Here is an 18958-nt window from a genome sequence, read left to right as displayed (position 1 = left end):
TGTCCTCCTACCTTCAGGGAGACGAAGAAGTCTATCAATTTCCTTTTAACCGGGCCCTGATCCGGCCAAGTGGAGCTTATGGCTCTTATCACCGTGTTTATGCTCGCCCTCCCACCTTCTTGAGCATATACCAACTCGTCCAGGCCTGAGGAGGCCATGGCTGCACACCAGCGCTTCTCAACGTATGAGATGTTGGCAGCGTCCTGTGAAATGGGCTTGACTATTGTTAGCCACCCTGCCAGCGCAGCAAGATAAGCTGTTTGGGCCTGTCTTGGCGTGATGGCCTCACCTATCTTCCTCTGGAATTCTCCTGGGTTGGGTTCATGTGCAACCTCGTGGCTTCTCGAAGCCAGGAACAGGTTCTTGGGTTTCCTTTTCAGGAGGATACACATTGTTGATGCTGCAAGGCTTATGACCGATGAGTGATGATGCCCTTCTGCGAAGCACCACTGGGGGTCAGACAACTAGGCTAAGGCTTAACCTATTAAATCACTCCTTAACTGCGATACCAGAGGGTTTAGGTAATTGAGTAGCGTGTTCCGCCCAAAGGATGCTGCTTGTGCTTCAGCAAAAGGATGGATATTGGAAGGTGACACAGAGGTCATGTAATATAAGATGTGTAGGTAAAAATCCTTTAGAATACTCAATTGGCCTTACTCAACTTTTGCTTTCCTCAATAGCCTAGTGTATGCTAACTCGTTTGGATTTTATATAGCTAGTCGGCAAAATTTCTTTAACTTCAAACTAATTATTTCACAATTTAAAATCTAAATTAAATTGCAAAAATACCAATTGATCACTGATCAAAATCGAAAACCTCGTTTATCGTGAACAAAGTGTCGCAAATCAATTATTCAACATCGATCGTGAATATCCAAACGTAAAACAACTAGTTTCCCTGAATCATAAAATGATATCAAGTAGGCACTATACCTTAGAGAGAGACGTGTTGATTGGGTCACAAAATGGCACAGACTGTCCGGCGGCGCCCGGTCCCAGTGGTCATGCGCAGAAACCACTTTTGGCAGTCTGACTCGGCCTCGGCGGCGGCTCCATCGGCGCTCGCGCTAACTGCTTGAGCCTTACCTCACCGTGATTAACCTCAAAAACCTTTGGTCTTTCGTACTACTTTTGACGACCCTCAACTAAAAACATTTTCTTCCGACTTCCATCGTGATATTTAAAAAAAAAATTGAGGTGTAAAAAAAACAACCCTTACATCCTCCACTCACTTCGTGGAAACAAAAAAAAGAAACGGAAAAGAAAAAAAACCCTTATCTTCTTCAAAAAAATAAAAATTCTTCTAACTCAAATCACCGTCTTCAACTATCTTCCTCGCTGTTTGGATCCAACTCCTTAGGATCTGATAAACCTCCGCAATCTCCTACGGGGCAAATAAAATAAAACTTCTTTCAAACAAAACAAAACTCTTCACCCTTCTGACGGGTTCATCGTTTGTAGGGCACCAGCCCCAACTTACGAATATTAATCCTCTTGAAGGGGTTGGTACCAGGAATTTGCACCTTCATGATCCTTCTTTTCCCTCGCGTCTTCGCAGGGCGGTTGGTGGCACCCTCCTCGGGCTTCGGGGCCGGGGTGCTAGTACTCTCGCCTCCTACTGCTGATCTTTGCATCAGAATCTCTGGAGGAATTGCTGTCGGTTCAAAGTCGATCTCCATGGGTTGGGTCGTAGGTAGCTGACTCGACTCGGTTTCCGGTTCGCTTATAATCTCGAAACTCTCGGTGGTGGAAGTCACGCTGACCCAGTCACGTAGCCTCCCAGGTGACATCGACAGGGTAGGTGACGCCGGCATCTGATCCATGCTGACTTCTTCTTCCTCCTTCTTCTTTCCTCCCTTTCTTCGTCATCACTGCCGCTATCGAAGTCCTCAGGCCTTCGTCTTCTTCCTAGTCTTGCAGCCTGTTCGCGAAGGCCTTGCATTGTAGCATCCTCAGGGATTAGCCCAAGTGCTTTAGAGCGAAGGAGTGTCTCCTCGTTTATTGGAACCAGACCTGTTCCTGTGTCTAAGGCCCTTCTAAGGAGTCTTGCTGGAACCGTTGTACGTATATGCTCGGAAGTTTTAAAGTTTTGCATGCTAGGGATTTCCCTAGCTTTAAGTACCGCAATCTGATATAAATTTGGGTACTTGGCAATCGTTAAACTTGGTCCAACTTGTCCCAGGATCGCTGCATAGGGAAAGTACTCCCTCAACCTTTCTCTGTGGTCCCTCCAGGCTATACTGAACTCAACAGCTTCCTCCGCGAGGGTTTGCACACTTATTAAGGGGCTCTGTGCGTCCACAATGTCCTTAATGAGGTTGAGGGAGCACATCCCCTGAAATTCCCACGTCATTTGGATCTGATCACAAATTTCTTTCGCAGGGGACTCTGTGGGGAGCTGTCCTCCTACCTTCAGGGAGACGAAGAAGTCTATCAATTTCCTTTTAACCGGGCCCTGATCCGGCCAAGTGGAGCTTATGGCTCTTATCACCGTGTTTATGCTCGCCCTCCCACCTTCTTGAGCATATACCAACTCGTCCAGGCCTGAGGAGGCCATGGCTGCACACCAGCGCTTCTCAACGTATGAGATGTTGGCAGCGTCCTGTGAAATGGGCTTGACTATTGTTAGCCACCCTGCCAGCGCAGCAAGATAAGCTGTTTGGGCCTGTCTTGGCGTGATGGCCTCACCTATCTTCCTCTGGAATTCTCCTGGGTTGGGTTCATGTGCAACCTCGTGGCTTCTCGAAGCCAGGAACAGGTTCTTGGGTTTCCTTTTCAGGAGGATACACATTGTTGATGCTGCAAGGCTTATGACCGATGAGTGATGATGCCCTTCTGCGAAGCACCACTGGGGGTCAGACAACTAGGCTAAGGCTTAACCTATTAAATCACTCCTTAACTGCGATACCAGAGGGTTTAGGTAATTGAGTAGCGTGTTCCGCCCAAAGGATGCTGCTTGTGCTTCAGCAAAAGGATGGATATTGGAAGGTGACACAGAGGTCATGTAATATAAGATGTGTAGGTAAAAATCCTTTAGAATACTCAATTGGCCTTACTCAACTTTTGCTTTCCTCAATAGCCTAGTGTATGCTAACTCGTTTGGATTTTATATAGCTAGTCGGCAAAATTTCTTTAACTTCAAACTAATTATTTCACAATTTAAAATCTAAATTAAATTGCAAAAATACCAATTGATCACTGATCAAAATCGAAAACCTCGTTTATCGTGAACAAAGTGTCGCAAATCAATTATTCAACATCGATCGTGAATATCCAAACGTAAAACAACTAGTTTCCCTGAATCATAAAATGATATCAAGTAGGCACTATACCTTAGAGAGAGACGTGTTGATTGGGTCACAAAATGGCACAGACTGTCCGGCGGCGCCCGGTCCCAGTGGTCATGCGCAGAAACCACTTTTGGCAGTCTGACTCGGCCTCGGCGGCGGCTCCATCGGCGCTCGCGCTAACTGCTTGAGCCTTACCTCACCGTGTTTAACCTCAAAAACCTTTGGTCTTTCGTACTACTTTTGACGACCCTCAACTAAAAACATTTTCTTCCGACTTCCATCGTGATATTTAAAAAAAAATTGAGGTGTACAAAAAACAACCCTTACATCCTCCACTCACTTCGTGGAAACAAAAAAAAAGAAACGGAAAAGAAAAAAAACCCCTTATCTTCTTCAAAAAAATAAAAATTCTTCTAACTCAAAATCACCGTCTTCAACTATCTTCCTCGCTGTTTGGATCCAACTCCTTAGGATCTGATAAACCTCCGCAATCTCCTACGGGGCAAATAAAATAAAACTTCTTTCAAACAAAACAAAACTCTTCACCCTTCTGACGGGTTCATCGTTTGTAGGGCACCAGCCCCAACTTACGAATATTAATCCTCTTGAAGGGGTTGGTACCAGGAATTTGCACCTTCATGATCCTTCTTTTCCCTCGCGTCTTCGCAGGGCGGTTGGTGGCACCCTCCTCGGGCTTCGGGGCCGGGGTGCTAGTACTCTCGCCTCCTACTGCTGATCTTTGCATCAGAATCTCTGGAGGAATTGCTGTCGGTTCAAAGTCGATCTCCATGGGTTGGGTCGTAGGTAGCTGACTCGACTCGGTTTCCGGTTCGCTTATAATCTCGAAACTCTCGGTGGTGGAAGTCACGCTGACCCAGTCACGTAGCCTCCCAGGTGACATCGACAGGGTAGGTGACGCCGGCATCTGATCCATGCTGACTTCTTCTTCCTCCTTCTTCTTTCCTCCCTTTCTTCGTCATCACTGCCGCTATCGAAGTCCTCAGGCCTTCGTCTTCTTCCTAGTCTTGCAGCCTGTTCGCGAAGGCCTTGCATTGTAGCATCCTCAGGGATTAGCCCAAGTGCTTTAGAGCGAAGGAGTGTCTCCTCGTTTATTGGAACCAGACCTGTTCCTGTGTCTAAGGCCCTTCTAAGGAGTCTTGCTGGAACCGTTGTACGTATATGCTCGGAAGTTTTAAAGTTTTGCATGCTAGGGATTTCCCTAGCTTTAAGTACCGCAATCTGATATAAATTTGGGTACTTGGCAATAGTTAAACTTGGTCCAACTTGTCCCAGGATCGCTGCATAGGGAAAGTACTCCCTCAACCTTTCTCTGTGGTCCCTCCAGGCTATACTGAACTCAACAGCTTCCTCCGCGAGGGTTTGCACACTTATTAAGGGGCTCTGTGCGTCCACAATGTCCTTAATGAGGTTGAGGGAGCACATCCCCTGAAATTCCCACGTCATTTGGATCTGATCACAAATTTCTTTCGCAGGGGACTCTGTGGGGAGCTGTCCTCCTACCTTCAGGGAGACGAAGAAGTCTATCAATTTCCTTTTAACCGGGCCCTGATCCGGCCAAGTGGAGCTTATGGCTCTTATCACCGTGTTTATGCTCGCCCTCCCACCTTCTTGAGCATATACCAACTCGTCCAGGCCTGAGGAGGCCATGGCTGCACACCAGCGCTTCTCAACGTATGAGATGTTGGCAGCGTCCTGTGAAATGGGCTTGACTATTGTTAGCCACCCTGCCAGCGCAGCAAGATAAGCTGTTTGGGCCTGTCTTGGCGTGATGGCCTCACCTATCTTCCTCTGGAATTCTCCTGGGTTGGGTTCATGTGCAACCTCGTGGCTTCTCGAAGCCAGGAACAGGTTCGTTGGGTTTCCTTTTCAGGAGGATACACATTGTTGATGCTGCAAGGCTTATGACCGATGAGTGATGATGCCCTTCTGCGAAGCACCACTGGGGGTCAGACAACTAGGCTAAGGCTTAACCTATTAAATCACTCCTTAACTGCGATACCAGAGGGTTTAGGTAATTGAGTAGCGTGTTCCGCCCAAAGGATGCTGCTTGTGCTTCAGCAAAAGGATGGAAATTAAAAGGTGACACAGAGGTCATGTAATATAAGATGTGTAGGTAAAAATCCTTTAGAATACTCAATTGGCCTTACTCAACTTTTGCTTTCCTCAATAGCCTAGTGTATGCTAACTCGTTTGGATTTTATATAGCTAGTCGGCAAAATTTCTTTAACTTCAAACTAATTATTTCACAATTTAAAATCTAAATTAAATTGCAAAAATACCAATTGATCACTGATCAAAATCGAAAACCTCGTTTATCGTGAACAAAGTGTCGCAAATCAATTATTCAACATCGATCGTGAATATCCAAACGTAAAACAACTAGTTTCCCTGAATCATAAAATGATATCAAGTAGGCACTATACCTTAGAGAGAGACGTGTTGATTGGGTCACAAAATGGCACAGACTGTCCGGCGGCGCCCGGTCCCAGTGGTCATGCGCAGAAACCACTTTTGGCAGTCTGACTCGGCCTCGGCGGCGGCTCCATCGGCGCTCGCGCTAACTGCTTGAGCAACGTGTAACTGCTTGTGTGAGGGCAACGGTTTGTAGGTACTTATGCAAACCTATCCCTGTCTCTGAGCACGGACGGTATGGTTATCTTGAGTGTGGGGGGTTCTTCCCGGAACCTCAATTGAGTCAAGGGTGTCGCCACCTCTGGTGGATAGGTTCATCCGGGTGGGTCCCACTTCTATACCTGCCTCCTTTTGGGAAACCCTGATGGCCTGGCAGTGATGTTGGGTCTGACGGGCAAACGAAGTAGATCGGGTGCTGGGTCCGAGCCCGCCAGGGGTATCTGGGGATCTATCGCTCTGGATATCTCTGGTTCCCAGCAATGGGTCAGGCCTCGATCGGGCAGCGGTGTAAATGGGAGGTTGGGGTTCCCCCCGTCAGCGTGCTGATGGTCCCCTTCCTCCTGGCTATTGATGGCGGGTTCTGCCTGTCAGGGATGAGATAGGTCCCGAGTGTTGCTTGCACTAAATGCGTCGGGGCGCTCTACTATGGACCTCTAGGTTCCGACCTAGTGGAACCCAGGTGGAGTGACGCTTAAACAAGCAGCCGGAATCCCTGGTTAGGATTGAGGGGCAACCCTCTTTCCGAAGGGTCTGCTTCGGCAGCCGGCGAGCCTGATGACCTTAAGTCATCCGCCCATGATGTGCTAAAAGTTGATGCGTAAGCTTCGGCCTACATCATGGGGCCCGGGTATGTCCTGTAGGATAGGTACCGGGTAAGCAGTCAGGGGGCTTCGGCTCTCATGACAACAAATCTAAATCTAATCTAAATCTAATCTAATCTAACTGCTTGAGCCTTACCTCACCGTGTTTAACCTCAAAAACCTTTGGTCTTTCGTACTACTTTTGACGACCCTCAACTAAAAACATTTTCTTCCGACTTCCATCGTGATATTTAAAAAAAAAATTGAGGTGTAAAAAAAACAACCCTTACATCCTCCACTCACTTCGTGGAAACAAAAAAAAGAAACGGAAAAGAAAAAAAAACCCTTATCTTCTTCAAAAAAATAAAAAATTCTTCTAACTCAAATCACCGTCTTCAACTATCTTCCTCGCTGTTTGGATCCAACTCCTTAGGATCTGATAAACCTCCGCAATCTCCTACGGGGCAAATAAAATAAAACTTCTTTCAAACAAAACAAAACTCTTCACCCTTCTGACGGGTTCATCGTTTGTAGGGCACCAGCCCCAACTTACGAATATTAATCCTCTTGAAGGGATTGGTACCAGGAATTTGCACCTTCATGATCCTTCTTTTCCCTCGCGTCTTCGCAGGGCGGTTGGTGGCACCCTCCTCGGGCTTCGGGGCCGGGGTGCTAGTACTCTCGCCTCCTACTGCTGATCTTTGCATCAGAATCTCTGGAGGAATTGCTGTCGGTTCAAAGTCGATCTCCATGGGTTGGGTCGTAGGTAGCTGACTCGACTCGGTTTCCGGTTCGCTTATAATCTCGAAACTCTCGGTGGTGGAAGTCACGCTGACCCAGTCACGTAGCCTCCCAGGTGACATCGACAGGGTAGGTGACGCCGGCATCTGATCCATGCTGACTTCTTCTTCCTCCTTCTTCTTTCCTCCCTTTCTTCGTCATCACTGCCGCTATCGAAGTCCTCAGGCCTTCGTCTTCTTCCTAGTCTTGCAGCCTGTTCGCGAAGGCCTTGCATTGTAGCATCCTCAGGGATTAGCCCAAGTGCTTTAGAGCGAAGGAGTGTCTCCTCGTTTATTGGAACCAGACCTGTTCCTGTGTCTAAGGCCCTTCTAAGGAGTCTTGCTGGAACCGTTGTACGTATATGCTCGGAAGTTTTAAAGTTTTGCATGCTAGGGATTTCCCTAGCTTTAAGTACCGCAATCTGATATAAATTTGGGTACTTGGCAATCGTTAAACTTGGTCCAACTTGTTCCAGGATCGCTGCATAGGGAAAGTACTCCCTCAACCTTTCTCTGTGGTCCCTCCAGGCTATACTGAACTCAACAGCTTCCTCCGCGAGGGTTTGCACACTTATTAAGGGGCTCTGTGCGTCCACAATGTCCTTAATGAGGTTGAGGGAGCACATCCCCTGAAATTCCCACGTCATTTGGATCTGATCACAAATTTCTTTCGCAGGGGACTCTGTGGGGAGCTGTCCTCCTACCTTCAGGGAGACGAAGAAGTCTATCAATTTCCTTTTAACCGGGCCCTGATCCGGCCAAGTGGAGCTTATGGCTCTTATCACCGTGTTTATGCTCGCCCTCCCACCTTCTTGAGCATATACCAACTCGTCCAGGCCTGAGGAGGCCATGGCTGCACACCAGCGCTTCTCAACGTATGAGTTGTTGGCAGCGTCCTGTGAAATGGGCTTGACTATTGTTAGCCACCCTGCCAGCGCAGCAAGATAAGCTGTTTGGGCCTGTCTTGGCGTGTTGGCCTCACCTATCTTCCTCTGGAATTCTCCTGGGTTGGGTTCATGTGCAACCTCGTGGCTTCTCGAAGCCAGGAACAGGTTCTTGGGTTTCCTTTTCAGGAGGATACACATTGTTGATGCTGCAAGGCTTATGACCGATGAGTGATGATGCCCTTCTGCGAAGCACCACTGGGGGTCAGACAACTAGGCTAAGGCTTAACCTATTAAATCACTCCTTAACTGCGATACCAGAGGGTTTAGGTAATTGAGTAGCGTGTTCCGCCCAAAGGATGCTGCTTGTGCTTCAGCAAAAGGATGGATATTGGAAGGTGACACAGAGGTCATGTAATATAAGATGTGTAGGTAAAAATCCTTTAGAATACTCAATTGGCCTTACTCAACTTTTGCTTTCCTCAATAGCCTAGTGTATGCTAACTCGTTTGGATTTTATATAGCTAGTCGGCAAAATTTCTTTAACTTCAAACTAATTATTTCACAATTTAAAATCTAAATTAAATTGCAAAAATACCAATTGATCACTGATCAAAATCGAAAACCTCGTTTATCGTGAACAAAGTGTCGCAAATCAATTATTCAACATCGATCGTGAATATCCAAACGTAAAACAACTAGTTTCCCTGAATCATAAAATGATATCAAGTAGGCACTATACCTTAGAGAGAGACGTGTTGATTGGGTCACAAAATGGCACAGACTGTCCGGCGGCGCCCGGTCCCAGTGGTCATGCGCAGAAACCACTTTTGGCAGTCTGACTCGGCCTCGGCGGCGGCTCCATCGGCGCTCGCGCTAACTGCTTGAGCCTTACCTCACCGTGTTTAACCTCAAAAACCTTTGGTCTTTCGTACTACTTTTGACGACCCTCAACTAAAAACATTTTCTTCCGACTTCCATCGTGATATTTTAAAAAAAAATTGAGGTGTAAAAAAAACAACCCTTACATCCTCCACTCACTTCGTGGAAACAAAAAAAAAGAAACGGAAAAGAAAAAAAACCCCTTATCTTCTTCAAAAAAATAAAAATTCTTCTAACTCAAATCACCGTCTTCAACTATCTTCCTCGCTGTTTGGATCCAACTCCTTAGGATCTGATAAACCTCCGCAATCTCCTACGGGGCAAATAAAATAAAACTTCTTTCAAACAAAACAAAACTCTTCACCCTTCTGACGGGTTCATCGTTTGTAGGGCACCAGCCCCAACTTACGAATATTAATCCTCTTGAAGGGGTTGGTACCAGGAATTTGCACCTTCATGATCCTTCTTTTCCCTCGCGTCTTCGCAGGGCGGTTGGTGGCACCCTCCTCGGGCTTCGGGGCCGGGGTGCTAGTACTCTCGCCTCCTACTGCTGATCTTTGCATCAGAATCTCTGGAGGAATTGCTGTCGGTTCAAAGTCGATCTCCATGGGTTGGGTCGTAGGTAGCTGACTCGACTCGGTTTCCGGTTCGCTTATAATCTCGAAACTCTCGGTGGTGGAAGTCACGCTGACCCAGTCACGTAGCCTCCCAGGTGACATCGACAGGGTAGGTGACGCCGGCATCTGATCCATGCTGACTTCTTCTTCCTCCTTCTTCTTTCCTCCCTTTCTTCGTCATCACTGCCGCTATCGAAGTCCTCAGGCCTTCGTCTTCTTCCTAGTCTTGCAGCCTGTTCGCGAAGGCCTTGCATTGTAGCATCCTCAGGGATTAGCCCAAGTGCTTTAGAGCGAAGGAGTGTCTCCTCGTTTATTGGAACCAGACCTGTTCCTGTGTCTAAGGCCCTTCTAAGGAGTCTTGCTGGAACCGTTGTACGTATATGCTCGGAAGTTTTAAAGTTTTGCATGCTAGGGATTTCCCTAGCTTTAAGTACCGCAATCTGATATAAATTTGGGTACTTGGCAATCGTTAAACTTGGTCCAACTTGTCCCAGGATCGCTGCATAGGGAAAGTACTCCCTCAACCTTTCTCTGTGGTCCCTCCAGGCTATACTGAACTCAACAGCTTCCTCCGCGAGGGTTTGCACACTTATTAAGGGGCTCTGTGCGTCCACAATGTCCTTAATGAGGTTGAGGGAGCACATCCCCTGAAATTCCCACGTCATTTGGATCTGATCACAAATTTCTTTCGCAGGGGACTCTGTGGGGAGCTGTCCTCCTACCTTCAGGGAGACGAAGAAGTCTATCAATTTCCTTTTAACCGGGCCCTGATCCGGCCAAGTGGAGCTTATGGCTCTTATCACCGTGTTTATGCTCGCCCTCCCACCTTCTTGAGCATATACCAACTCGTCCAGGCCTGAGGAGGCCATGGCTGCACACCAGCGCTTCTCAACGTATGAGATGTTGGCAGCGTCCTGTGAAATGGGCTTGACTATTGTTAGCCACCCTGCCAGCGCAGCAAGATAAGCTGTTTGGGCCTGTCTTGGCGTGATGGCCTCACCTATCTTCCTCTGGAATTCTCCTGGGTTGGGTTCATGTGCAACCTCGTGGCTTCTCGAAGCCAGGAACAGGTTCTTGGGTTTCCTTTTCAGGAGGATACACATTGTTGATGCTGCAAGGCTTATGACCGATGAGTGATGATGCCCTTCTGCGAAGCACCACTGGGGTCAGACAACTAGGCTAAGGCTTAACCTATTAAATCACTCCTTAACTGCGATACCAGAGGGTTTAGGTAATTGAGTAGCGTGTTCCGCCCAAAGGATGCTGCTTGTGCTTCAGCAAAAGGATGGATATTGGAAGGTGACACAGAGGTCATGTAATATAAGATGTGTAGGTAAAAATCCTTTAGAATACTCAATTGGCCTTACTCAACTTTTGCTTTCCTCAATAGCCTAGTGTATGCTAACTCGTTTGGATTTTATATAGCTAGTCGGCAAAATTTCTTTAACTTCAAACTAATTATTTCACAATTTAAAATCTAAATTAAATTGCAAAAATACCAATTGATCACTGATCAAAATCGAAAACCTCGTTTATCGTGAACAAAGTGTCGCAAATCAATTATTCAACATCGATCGTGAATATCCAAACGTAAAACAACTAGTTTCCCTGAATCATAAAATGATATCAAGTAGGCACTATACCTTAGAGAGAGACGTGTTGATTGGGTCACAAAATGGCACAGACTGTCCGGCGGCGCCCGGTCCCAGTGGTCATGCGCAGAAACCACTTTTGGCAGTCTGACTCGGCCTCGGCGGCGGCTCCATCGGCGCTCGCGCTAACTGCTTGAGCCTTACCTCACCGTGTTTAACCTCAAAAACCTTTGGTCTTTCGTACTACTTTTGACGACCCTCAACTAAAAACATTTTCTTCCGACTTCCATCGTGATATTTAAAAAAAAAATTGAGGTGTAAAAAAAACAACCCTTACATCCTCCACTCACTTCGTGGAAACAAAAAAAAAGAAACGGAAAAGAAAAAAACCCCCTTATCTTCTTCAAAAAAATAAAAATTCTTCTAACTCAAATCACCGTCTTCAACTATCTTCCTCGCTGTTTGGATCCAACTCCTTAGGATCTGATAAACCTCCGCAATCTCCTACGGGGCAAATAAAATAAAACTTCTTTCAAACAAAACAAAACTCTTCACCCTTCTGACGGGTTCATCGTTTGTAGGGCACCAGCCCCAACTTACGAATATTAATCCTCTTGAAGGGGTTGGTACCAGGAATTTGCACCTTCATGATCCTTCTTTTCCCTCGCGTCTTCGCAGGGCGGTTGGTGGCACCCTCCTCGGGCTTCGGGGCCGGGGTGCTAGTACTCTCGCCTCCTACTGCTGATCTTTGCATCAGAATCTCTGGAGGAATTGCTGTCGGTTCAAAGTCGATCTCCATGGGTTGGGTCGTAGGTAGCTGACTCGACTCGGTTTCCGGTTCGCTTATAATCTCGAAACTCTCGGTGGTGGAAGTCACGCTGACCCAGTCACGTAGCCTCCCAGGTGACATCGACAGGGTAGGTGACGCCGGCATCTGATCCATGCTGACTTCTTCTTCCTCCTTCTTCTTTCCTCCCTTTCTTCGTCATCACTGCCGCTATCGAAGTCCTCAGGCCTTCGTCTTCTTCCTAGTCTTGCAGCCTGTTCGCGAAGGCCTTGCATTGTAGCATCCTCAGGGATTAGCCCAAGTGCTTTAGAGCGAAGGAGTGTCTCCTCGTTTATTGGAACCAGACCTGTTCCTGTGTCTAAGGCCCTTCTAAGGAGTCTTGCTGGAACCGTTGTACGTATATGCTCGGAAGTTTTAAAGTTTTGCATGCTAGGGATTTCCCTAGCTTTAAGTACCGCAATCTGATATAAATTTGGGTACTTGGCAATCGTTAAACTTGGTCCAACTTGTCCCAGGATCGCTGCATAGGGAAAGTACTCCCTCAACCTTTCTCTGTGGTCCCTCCAGGCTATACTGAACTCAACAGCTTCCTCCGCGAGGGTTTGCACACTTATTAAGGGGCTCTGTGCGTCCACAATGTCCTTAATGAGGTTGAGGGAGCACATCCCCTGAAATTCCCACGTCATTTGGATCTGATCACAAATTTCTTTCGCAGGGGACTCTGTGGGGAGCTGTCCTCCTACCTTCAGGGAGACGAAGAAGTCTATCAATTTCCTTTTAACCGGGCCCTGATCCGGCCAAGTGGAGCTTATGGCTCTTATCACCGTGTTTATGCTCGCCCTCCCACCTTCTTGAGCATATACCAACTCGTCCAGGCCTGAGGAGGCCATGGCTGCACACCAGCGCTTCTCAACGTATGAGATGTTGGCAGCGTCCTGTGAAATGGGCTTGACTATTGTTAGCCACCCTGCCAGCGCAGCAAGATAAGCTGTTTGGGCCTGTCTTGGCGTGATGGCCTCACCTATCTTCCTCTGGAATTCTCCTGGGTTGGGTTCATGTGCAACCTCGTGGCTTCTCGAAGCCAGGAACAGGTTCTTGGGTTTCCTTTTCAGGAGGATACACATTGTTGATGCTGCAAGGCTTATGACCGATGAGTGATGATGCCCTTCTGCGAAGCACCACTGGGGGTCAGACAACTAGGCTAAGGCTTAACCTATTAAATCACTCCTTAACTGCGATACCAGAGGGTTTAGGTAATTGAGTAGCGTGTTCCGCCCAAAGGATGCTGCTTGTGCTTCAGCAAAAGGATGGATATTGGAAGGTGACACAGAGGTCATGTAATATAAGATGTGTAGGTAAAAATCCTTTAGAATACTCAATTTGCCTTACTCAACTTTTGCTTTCCTCAATAGCCTAGTGTATGCTAACTCGTTTGGATTTTATATAGCTAGTCGGCAAAATTTCTTTAACTTCAAACTAATTATTTCACAATTTAAAATCTAAATTAAATTGCAAAAATACCAATTGATCACTGATCAAAATCGAAAACCTCGTTTATCGTGAACAAAGTGTCGCAAATCAATTATTCAACATCGATCGTGAATATCCAAACGTAAAACAACTAGTTTCCCTGAATCATAAAATGATATCAAGTAGGCACTATACCTTAGAGAGAGACGTGTTGATTGGGTCACAAAATGGCACAGACTGTCCGGCGGCGCCCGGTCCCAGTGGTCATGCGCAGAAACCACTTTTGGCAGTCTGACTCGGCCTCGGCGGCGGCTCCATCGGCGCTCGCGCTAACTGCTTGAGCCTTACCTCACCGTGTTTAACCTCAAAAACCTTTGGTCTTTCGTACTACTTTTGACGACCCTCAACTAAAAACATTTTCTTCCGACTTCCATCGTGATATTTAAAAAAAAAATTGAGGTGTAAAAAAAACAACCCTTACATCCTCCACTCACTTCGTGGAAACAAAAAAAAAGAAACGGAAAAGAAAAAAAACCCCTTATCTTCTTCAAAAAAATAAAAATTCTTCTAACTCAAATCACCGTCTTCAACTATCTTCCTCGCTGTTTGGATCCAACTCCTTAGGATCTGATAAACCTCCGCAATCTCCTACGGGGCAAATAAAATAAAACTTCTTTCAAACAAAACAAAACTCTTCACCCTTCTGACGGGTTCATCGTTTGTAGGGCACCAGCCCCAACTTACGAATATTAATCCTCTTGAAGGGGTTGGTACCAGGAATTTGCACCTTCATGATCCTTCTTTTCCCTCGCGTCTTCGCAGGGCGGTTGGTGGCACCCTCCTCGGGCTTCGGGGCCGGGGTGCTAGTACTCTCGCCTCCTACTGCTGATCTTTGCATCAGAATCTCTGGAGGAATTGCTGTCGGTTCAAAGTCGATCTCCATGGGTTGGGTCGTAGGTAGCTGACTCGACTCGGTTTCCGGTTCGCTTATAATCTCGAAACTCTCGGTGGTGGAAGTCACGCTGACCCAGTCACGTAGCCTCCCAGGTGACATCGACAGGGTAGGTGACGCCGGCATCTGATCCATGCTGACTTCTTCTTCCTCCTTCTTCTTTCCTCCCTTTCTTCGTCATCACTGCCGCTATCGAAGTCCTCAGGCCTTCGTCTTCTTCCTAGTCTTGCAGCCTGTTCGCGAAGGCCTTGCATTGTAGCATCCTCAGGGATTAGCCCAAGTGCTTTAGAGCGAAGGAGTGTCTCCTCGTTTATTGGAACCAGACCTGTTCCTGTGTCTAAGGCCCTTCTAAGGAGTCTTGCTGGAACCGTTGTACGTATATGCTCGGAAGTTTTAAAGTTTTGCATGCTAGGGATTTCCCTAGCTTTAAGTACCGCAATCTGATATAAATTTGGGTACTTGGCAATCGTTAAACTTGGTCCAACTTGTCCCAGGATCGCTGCATAGGGAAAGTACTCCCTCAACCTTTCTCTGTGGTCCCTCCAGGCTATACTGAACTCAACAGCTTCCTCCGCGAGGGTTTGCACACTTATTAAGGGGCTCTGTGCGTCCACAATGTCCTTAATGAGGTTGAGGGAGCACATCCCCTGAAATTCCCACGTCATTTGGATCTGATCACAAATTTCTTTCGCAGGGGACTCTGTGGGGAGCTGTCCTCCTACCTTCAGGGAGACGAAGAAGTCTATCAATTTCCTTTTAACCGGGCCCTGATCCGGCCAAGTGGAGCTTATGGCTCTTATCACCGTGTTTATGCTCGCCCTCCCACCTTCTTGAGCATATACCAACTCGTCCAGGCCTGAGGAGGCCATGGCTGCACACCAGCGCTTCTCAACGTATGAGATGTTGGCAGCGTCCTGTGAAATGGGCTTGACTATTGTTAGCCACCCTGCCAGCGCAGCAAGATAAGCTGTTTGGGCCTGTCTTGGCGTGATGGCCTCACCTATCTTCCTCTGGAATTCTCCTGGGTTGGGTTCATGTGCAACCTCGTGGCTTCTCGAAGCCAGGAACAGGTTCTTGGGTTTCCTTTTCAGGAGGATACACATTGTTGATGCTGCAAGGCTTATGACCGATGAGTGATGATGCCCTTCTGCGAAGCACCACTGGGGGTCAGACAACTAGGCTAAGGCTTAACCTATTAAATCACTCCTTAACTGCGATACCAGAGGGTTTAGGTAATTGAGTAGCGTGTTCCGCCCAAAGGATGCTGCTTGTGCTTCAGCAAAAGGATGGATATTGGAAGGTGACACAGAGGTCATGTAATATAAGATGTGTAGGTAAAAATCCTTTAGAATACTCAATTGGCCTTACTCAACTTTTGCTTTCCTCAATAGCCTAGTGTATGCTAACTCGTTTGGATTTTATATAGCTAGTCGGCAAAATTTCTTTAACTTCAAACTAATTATTTCACAATTTAAAATCTAAATTAAATTGCAAAAATACCAATTGATCACTGATCAAAATCGAAAACCTCGTTTATCGTGAACAAAGTGTCGCAAATCAATTATTCAACATCGATCGTGAATATCCAAACGTAAAACAACTAGTTTCCCTGAATCATAAAATGATATCAAGTAGGCACTATACCTTAGAGAGAGACGTGTTGATTGGGTCACAAAATGGCACAGACTGTCCGGCGGCGCCCGGTCCCAGTGGTCATGCGCAGAAACCACTTTTGGCAGTCTGACTCGGCCTCGGCGGCGGCTCCATCGGCGCTCGCGCTAACTGCTTGAGCCTTACCTCACCGTGTTTAACCTCAAAAACCTTTGGTCTTTCGTACTACTTTTGACGACCCTCAACTAAAAACATTTTCTTCCGACTTCCATCGTGATATTTAAAAAAAAAATTGAGGTGTAAAAAAAACAACCCTTACATCCTCCACTCACTTCGTGGAAACAAAAAAAAAGAAACGGAAAAGAAAAAAACCCCCTTATCTTCTTCAAAAAAATAAAAATTCTTCTAACTCAAATCACCGTCTTCAACTATCTTCCTCGCTGTTTGGATCCAACTCCTTAGGATCTGATAAACCTCCGCAATCTCCTACGGGGCAAATAAAATAAAACTTCTTTCAAACAAAACAAAACTCTTCACCCTTCTGACGGGTTCATCGTTTGTAGGGCACCAGCCCCAACTTACGAATATTAATCCTCTTGAAGGGGTTGGTACCAGGAATTTGCACCTTCATGATCCTTCTTTTCCCTCGCGTCTTCGCAGGGCGGTTGGTGGCACCCTCCTCGGGCTTCGGGGCCGGGGTGCTAGTACTCTCGCCTCCTACTGCTGATCTTTGCATCAGAATCTCTGGAGGAATTGCTGTCGGTTCAAAGTCGATCTCCATGGGTTGGGTCGTAGGTAGCTGACTCGACTCGGTTTCCGGTTCGCTTATAATCTCGAAACTCTCGGTGGTGGAAGTCACGCTGACCCAGTCACGTAGCCTCCCAGGTGACATCGACAGGGTAGGTGACGCCGGCATCTGATCCATGCTGACTTCTTCTTCCTCCTTCTTCTTTCCTCCCTTTCTTCGTCATCACTGCCGCTATCGAAGTCCTCAGGCCTTCGTCTTCTTCCTAGTCTTGCAGCCTGTTCGCGAAGGCCTTGCATTGTAGCATCCTCAGGGATTAGCCCAAGTGCTTTAGAGCGAAGGAGTGTCTCCTCGTTTATTGGAACCAGACCTGTTCCTGTGTCTAAGGCCCTTCTAAGGAGTCTTGCTGGAACCGTTGTACGTATATGCTCGGAAGTTTTAAAGTTTTGCATGCTAGGGATTTCCCTAGCTTTAAGTACCGCAATCTGATATAAATTTGGGTACTTGGCAATCGTTAAACTTGGTCCAACTTGTCCCAGGATCGCTGCATAGGGAAAGTACTCCCTCAACCTTTCTCTGTGGTCCCTCCAGGCTATACTGAACTCAACAGCTTCCTCCGCGAGGGTTTGCACACTTATTAAGGGGCTCTGTGCGTCCACAATGTCCTTAATGAGGTTGAGGGAGCACATCCCCTGAAATTCCCACGTCATTTGGATCTGATCACAAATTTCTTTCGCAGGGGACTCTGTGGGGAGCTGTCCTCCTACCTTCAGGGAGACGAAGAAGTCTATCAATTTCCTTTTAACCGGGCCCTGATCCGGCCAAGTGGAGCTTATGGCTCTTATCACCGTGTTTATGCTCGCCCTCCCACCTTCTTGAGCATATACCAACTCGTCCAGGCCTGAGGAGGCCATGGCTGCACACCAGCGCTTCTCAACGTATGAGATGTTGGCAGCGTCCTGTGAAATGGGCTTGACTATTGTTAGCCACCCTGCCAGCGCAGCAAGATAAGCTGTTTGGGCCTGTCTTGGCGTGATGGCCTCACCTATCTTCCTCTGGAATTCTCCTGGGTTGGGTTCATGTGCAACCTCGTGGCTTCTCGAAGCCAGGAACAGGTTCTTGGGTTTCCTTTTCAGGAGGATACACATTGTTGATGCTGCAAGGCTTATGACCGATGAGTGATGATGCCCTTCTGCGAAGCACCACTGGGGGTCAGACAACTAGGCTAAGGCTTAACCTATTAAATCACTCCTTAACTGCGATACCAGAGGGTTTAGGTAATTGAGTAGCGTGTTCCGCCCAAAGGATGCTGCTTGTGCTTCAGCAAAAGGATGGATATTGGAAGGTGACACAGAGGTCATGTAATATAAGATGTGTAGGTAAAAATCCTTTAGAATACTCAATTTGCCTTACTCAACTTTTGCTTTCCTCAATAGCCTAGTGTATGCTAACTCGTTTGGATTTTATATAGCTAGTCGGCAAAATTTCTTTAACTTCAAACTAATTATTTCACAATTTAAAATCTAAATTAAATTGCAAAAATACCAATTGATCACTGATCAAAATCGAAAACCTCGTTTATCGTGAACAAAGTGTCGCAAATCAATTATTCAACATCGATCGTGAATATCCAAACGTAAAACAACTAGTTTCCCTGAATCATAAAATGATATCAAGTAGGCACTATACCTTAGAGAGAGACGTGTTGATTGGGTCACAAAATGGCACAGACTGTCCGGCGGCGCCCGGTCCCAGTGGTCATGCGCAGAAACCACTTTTGGCAGTCTGACTCGGCCTCGGCGGCGGCTCCATCGGCGCTCGCGCTAACTGCTTGAGCCTTACCTCACCGTGTTTAACCTCAAAAACCTTTGGTCTTTCGTACTACTTTTGACGACCCTCAACTAAAAACATTTTCTTCCGACTTCCATCGTGATATTTAAAAAAAAAATTGAGGTGTAAAAAAAACAACCCTTACATCCTCCACTCACTTCGTGGAAACAAAAAAAAAGAAACGGAAAAGAAAAAAAACCCCTTATCTTCTTCAAAAAAATAAAAATTCTTCTAACTCAAATCACCGTCTTCAACTATCTTCCTCGCTGTTTGGATCCAACTCCTT

The sequence above is a fragment of the Macrosteles quadrilineatus genome, unplaced genomic scaffold, assembly GCF_028750875.1.
Source record: "Macrosteles quadrilineatus isolate MER2022 unplaced genomic scaffold, UCM_ALF_1.0 Scaffold_2__2_contigs__length_208266976, whole genome shotgun sequence".
Taxonomy (NCBI): Eukaryota; Metazoa; Arthropoda; class Insecta; order Hemiptera; family Cicadellidae; genus Macrosteles; species Macrosteles quadrilineatus.
This window is presented reverse-complemented; position numbering follows the sequence as displayed.